Here is a 6295-nt window from a genome sequence, read left to right as displayed (position 1 = left end):
TCTTCAGTATACTTCAAACAAACATTTTCCAAGTAAGATACAGATTTTTCTTTAGAACAATACACACAGACAAAATAATACGTTGAGTTGTTCGTATTTGTGACAGTCAAGGCACAACCAAAATGTAATACGTTGGCTCGTCTTAATATCATATTTCTGTAAAATAAATTTCAAAAATAAACCATAGTTTTTTTGTTTGTTTTGTACTTCAATTGTATTTTTATAGACATTTCGACTCACTCATCGAAATCTCGCATCGAATTATTATCTAAAAATTGGGAGAAATTTTGCAGAAAATCTTCTTGAGATGGGTTTTTTGACGAAATCACAGCAACACTATACTCGCAAGCGAGTGAATCGTCTACTCAGAGTTGAAAAATGTAAAATCAATTCTTTGTTCATTTTATTGTTGATAATTTATTACGATCGTGTAAGAGAAAATTCCACTCATATGTATTGTGTACATCATTTTGAAATTATACAGGTAAATATTCAATTAGGATTACCTACTCATACCAATTCGAAAAGAGAAACAAACTACAACCAGAAAAATCAAAAAAAAAGTGCAAGGCTCGATCAAGAAAAAGTCTTCCTTGTACTTAATTTTTTCGAATTTTTAATTAGTATTTTTCTCTTCATGTCGCGAATAGAAAGATGCATTTTACGATTTTAAAATTTTAATCACAGATTGAAGAATTTAATATTTACGAGATTATAAGATCAAGATTGTTAGACGTAATCAATCTTCAATAAAAATGAAAACAATTTCAAATAGAAAAGACCATTTTTGATGAAAAAAATGCAACCAATTTTGGCAGAAAATGAAGAGAATTTTCATTTTTGAGGGAAAAATCATATTTCGTGTATTTTAGCGGAAAATAGTGACAGGTAAAAAAATTGCTAATTGCTAGTAAAAATGCATTGATTTTTGGAGGGGGGAGGGAGGGAGATAATGTGACCATCTTTGATAAAAACAAAAGGAAATTTAGAGGAAAATCATGAATATCATGATATTTTCAATAAATGAAAAATGAAAATTTCTTTGAAAAAAATGACAATTTTTTTTTGCGGAAATAATGATCATTGATCAATGATCATGAACTTTTTAGTGAAAAAATTGCAACTCTCCACGTGAACAAAAGGTGATAATTTTTTGAAAAAAAAAAATAAAAAGTCAAGGTTTTAGTGAGAAACCATGATATTTTAGTGAAAAATGACAAAAACCTGACATCAACAAGAACAGCAAAGAACGACTGAAAAATGAGGGGAGAGGGGGGAATTGAGGCAAAAGAAAAATCTGAAAAAGAATCATGAACTTCACTTTTACAAATTTTACCACAAAGTACTTCGTACGTGGTGAGTATCCAGACTGATACTGGAGAAAAATGAAATTGATTCCTCAAAAAGGTTGATTTTTCAAAAATAAAAATATGCGAATGAAATTTACAAATAATTACTCGAAGTTGTATTTCAAAAACGACAGCACAAACAAAAGATCGAGAAATTACTACAGAAAACCAATCGACTGAGCAAAGAACTCGCGCATGTAGATAACTTTAGCTATCAAATGCAATCGACAAAAATGCTGATTTAAAAATGAACTTGAAAGATGACGACTTTGAAAACTTTCTACAAAAAATAGTATCAATGTTGTAAAAATTTACGAAAAACACACCAATTGGCTTCAATGATATCGTCCGGAAGAGTAGTTCAATTCATTAAGCTCCAAAAGTTTCAACGGAAATGTGTCTAAAATTTCGAAAGGAATTCAAAAATTTCCATTAGAATAATTGCTTCGGGCATTTTTGAAGAAGTTTTAGCTCAAAATTGAATCAATTTTTCGTAGTGTGGACGAGGCCAATATGGATTAACTCTCAGTGTACATTCCCCTATCTACCTTGAAATTCTAGCAAAATTGCAATGATACGTCGTAGGTAAGGCACTTTTTTCCAAAATTTTTGGAACATCGCCAACTATTTTTGGGAGTAAATTTTGTAAATTGCTCAATCACTTAGGTATCGAGTATTTATACTATTTTCAAATTTGTATTTTTTCGAACGTTGAAATCTGATTTTCAAATTTTATACTTCAAAAGCCAAATTTTCTACATTTTTGAAATATTAAATCAATGAATTTGAATTTGCTTCATCAATAATCAGCTACCTCCAACAAAAAGAAAATGGGATAATCTAAAATGTCAATTTTCAAATTCAAAATTCAATTCAAAAAGTAAGGAGATGTTACCAATTTTCATTTCTGAAAACCTCGATCTGTAGGTAATATTTGGAAAGGTTGGGAAATTCGCACAACAATTTACCTACTCCGAAAATTAGAATCAAGCTGCACTACAAAATCCACTTTTCTTTCAATCACTTTTCGGTAGTCCATCGTCCATCAGAAAACAATGTAAATCAAATATTAAGTATCCACGAAACGACATTGCTTTCAATTTCTTCCATCCATAATCAATCAATATGATCATTGATCACGTTGCTATCAGCGAATAAGTTTCAGAACAGGTTTTTAAAAATAGGTATCCACTTCGTTTTTAAAGACCACTTCCGTTCGTTCGAGAGGTTCTAAAAATCATCTTCGCGAGTTACATTTTCACTCACACGATCGTATTTAAATATTATCGATAATAACCACCCAAAATCGAAAAACAATTTACAAAAGAAATCATACCCAATCCTTCGATATTTCGTGTCGATTTATATTCACGCAATTCATCGTCAGGGCACGATGAGATAATTTTCAACGCTTCGTCTTCCAAAATCCAATGCCAATTCTACTCGAGAAACACTCCCAAATTACTTCCAAGTCCGTAAAAATAAAATATAACCACGATGAAAAAAAGAATGCAAATGATCTAACCATTTTCATGATACTGATCGACGTTTCAGCAGCCCAATCATTTCGAAAATTGTTATACATCCGAGTAATGTTCGCTTTACTGATCACAGTCAGATGAGATTGCCAACAAATAAAATCCGTACATTTCGCAGCTACCATCGGTTTGTTGATCTAATGAAATCATTGGTACGATAATTTCGTTAAATTATAATTAATATTAGAGAATTAATTTTCAAGTTTGAGTTATATTTTCACACGTCAGTCACATACCATCGAATACACCGAACTCTCAGCGACGACGAAACACTTTCGATGCTGCAGAGTTATCGAAAAATTCGTTACAGTTTGAGTACTAACGTTAATTACTGCAATATTAAATTCGTAATTAGATAATTACTGACAGATTCCAGCTGTTCAATAATTTAATTCCCTTTTAGAATACTCGAGAAAAGAGCGAAAATATCAAATAATTGGTGAGTTACAATACGTATTATTTATGTTTGGGGAAAAATGCTTACGTACTTGTAGCGAATAGATGCAAAATATAAGTTGAAGCGATGATCGACGTGGACATGTTCGCAAATCACATTCGATAATTCAATTTTTGATCGCTTTAAAAGCATTCATCATACACACAAAACTTGCAATTCTTGTACCTAATAATTGATAATGATACTTCGATTTCAAACAAAATTCGCGAATCGAATACATTGATAGCCAATTAATTCTTCGTCTGTTTTCAGACCGTACTCGACAAAAATTAAAATTCATAGTAACTCACGAGTCTTTCAGTCTTTGGGATTTTGAAACAATAGGAATAAAGGCGAGCCCAGATTTCTTTACTTTACGAATCATAGATGACGGATAAAAATTATATTCCATCACTCAAACACACTCTTTCTTTTGCAAAAACATAGGTATCTAAATACTTAAAATTAACAGTCACCCATCACCGTTTAAAAAAGTAAAATGTAATGTAATGTAGGAAACCAAATAACGATACCGTAGAATCAGCTTTGAAAAATTCCCAACAGCACATCAATAATGCAAACTTGAACGAGAACGACTCTTCATCTAATGGTCGATGGTAATTCGGCGTCGAAGTTGAAACGATGCAATTAATAAGTAATTTAATTACGTAAAATACACGAAATGTAAATAAATACTCGTTTCAAGTTCCAAAAATCGAAAAGAAAATAGCTAAATGCATATACGAACACGTTTAGAATAATATAATACCGAATTCGATTACAACACTATCAAGCAAATACGGACTTCACGAAGCACACGCACGCGAAAGAATGCGAAGCGAAATAATTGGGAGAGCAGAACGAGAGCAGGGTACGACGAAGACGAAGACGAAGGACTTACTATACTAACGACGCAATACTTCACAATGCTTAGAGAAAGATAAAAGACGATAACGTTCTAGTTCTAGGAATCGATATGGCTGAATAATGAAAACCCTACTAGATCATTCGATAGCTAAAATGTCCATATTGGTTTCAACATTCAACTATATCAACTTATTTTATAAGTAGTTCCTAAAGGAAAGAGTTTCAGTTGCATTGCACAACATTATACTATATTATCGTTATAAACTAAGATAAAGAGGGAATTACTAATCAGAGGGAAGATAACAACGAGAGTTGAAAAAGAATAAAACAATTACAAATTATTCGAATTTTCAATTTAGAAGGTACTCCAATAGATATATATCCACCATTTACTACCAGAGTAGCATCTCGGCAAGTATCTTTGTAGATGAAAAGTTATTCATGAATAAGCCATGATTTTCCTATACCTACTCAAAATTAGTTTCTTAGGGTCTAACTAGTCAATCTCAATGGTAACAGACAGTTCGAACTTCGAAGGATAAAACTACTCCACGAATGAGGAAACCTTCGAAGATCGAACATTCTCCGACCAGAATAAAATCAAGGTAGATCGAATAAAGAGTATCTATACGCCTTAAAATTCCACTAACCAAAATTTCAGACCCTGAAGTTCATTTTTAGATTTTTGACAAATTCAAAAAGTTTGAAAAATTATAAAGAAAAAGTGAAAAACTCTCTTAAGTACCTAAATGCGATTCTTGATCTGTTCAAGTGAATCAATGAGTATAAATCCCTCAATTTCAAGTTCCACACATCAACAAAATCCTAGTTTTGAGCCATTCTGGAACATCTGACAGTTTTTCAATTTTCTGCAAAAATTTCAAATCACTCGGTAGTCTTCAAAAAAGACGACCGAGAGAATGCTCAATAAGCACCAACCAAGATTATATAGATTCAGAAGTCTATTTTTGGAGTCTTCGAAGCCGATTTGATATTTCCGGAGAAGATTGAAAAATCGCTGGAGACTTCAGAATGCCATAGAACTATGTATTAGTATTTGTTGATGTGCTGGAGTTGAATACCTATCGAAGAAATTATTCACATTGGTTCACTTGACTCAAAAAAAAGTTTGAAAATCGCCCTTAACAAGAGCTTTTTTGAATTTATCAAACTTTAAAGAACTCACCAAAAATCCAAAAATGAATTTTAGGATCTGAAAAGTGAAAATCTGATTACGATCAGCCAGTGCAAATCAAAAGGATTCCTTTAGTAAGAAAAAATGTCATACCTAAGGAAGTGTTCCCTAGTATCTATTTTGAAAATTGAAGGGGTACCCCAAATTACGCGCACATTTTTTCAAGAGTCGAGTCAAAATGCATTTTTTACCACATTCGTAAAGCGATATGTAGGTACCTACTACAGCCAGTGATAGGTACGAATATGTATTTCAGTGTCATAAACTCACCATGAACGAATCCTCTCCGACATCAATTTCCTGAAGTATTGTCCGAGAATGACTTTGAAAATTAAACCTTAAATTCAGTAGTGTTATTATTCCAAGGAAAACGTACCTTATATTAAATTGACCAATGACCAAGATCATCAATAAATGCAGATTCCCTGAATTTTCGAATAGCCATCTCATCGGAAATTTACTTCTCTGGGCCTGTGGGCTCTTAATTCCTATGGTTTCAACGTTTCAAAGACGTATTAAGTTGCTTATAAGATTTTTTTTCAAATGAATCTTGTTGAATCATATTATTCATTTTTGGAATTTGAGCAATCGATATGAGTAATTGATTCGCCGATAGATAAAATCAAACCTTTATTTGGAATTATTTGGTCACATTTATTTCATTCAAAGAAAGATGAAATTAATTTAATACCAGAAGATAAGTATTTTGATTTTGATTTTTTTCATATTCGTAATGTCATAGGTAATAAATTTCACTTCCAACTAACTGTTGAATAGGACGTTGTTTATCAGAAAATAAGTCATTATCGGTATATAATTATTGAAGAGAGGAGATAATGTTTCTCATTACACACTTCACTGTTGAAAAAGGTACGGTGATTTTATTTGGTTTGTGATTTTCCAATTCTAA

At 31.8% G+C, this 6295-nt stretch overlaps 1 protein-coding gene across 2 annotated transcripts in view; it reads right to left on the bottom strand.

Moving 5' to 3' along the window:
• LOC135845402 (uncharacterized) overlaps positions 1-4390 on the bottom strand; it is a 32188-nt gene extending 27798 nt beyond the window's left edge. Inside the window, exon 1 of one of the 2 annotated variants that reach the window (XM_065363916.1) lies at positions 3857-4390. The gene's annotated coding sequence lies outside the window, so the exon portion shown is untranslated. The remainder of the gene's footprint in view (positions 1-3856) is intronic. The other variant, XM_065363915.1, reaches the window with a different exon arrangement.
• Between the last annotated feature and the right edge of the window lie 1905 nt (positions 4391-6295).

This window comes from Planococcus citri, chromosome 4 (genome assembly GCF_950023065.1).
Source record: "Planococcus citri chromosome 4, ihPlaCitr1.1, whole genome shotgun sequence".
NCBI classification, from domain to species: Eukaryota; Metazoa; Arthropoda; class Insecta; order Hemiptera; family Pseudococcidae; genus Planococcus; species Planococcus citri.
Note: the sequence above shows the minus strand (reverse complement) of the source record. Positions and strands in the feature narration are given on the sequence as shown.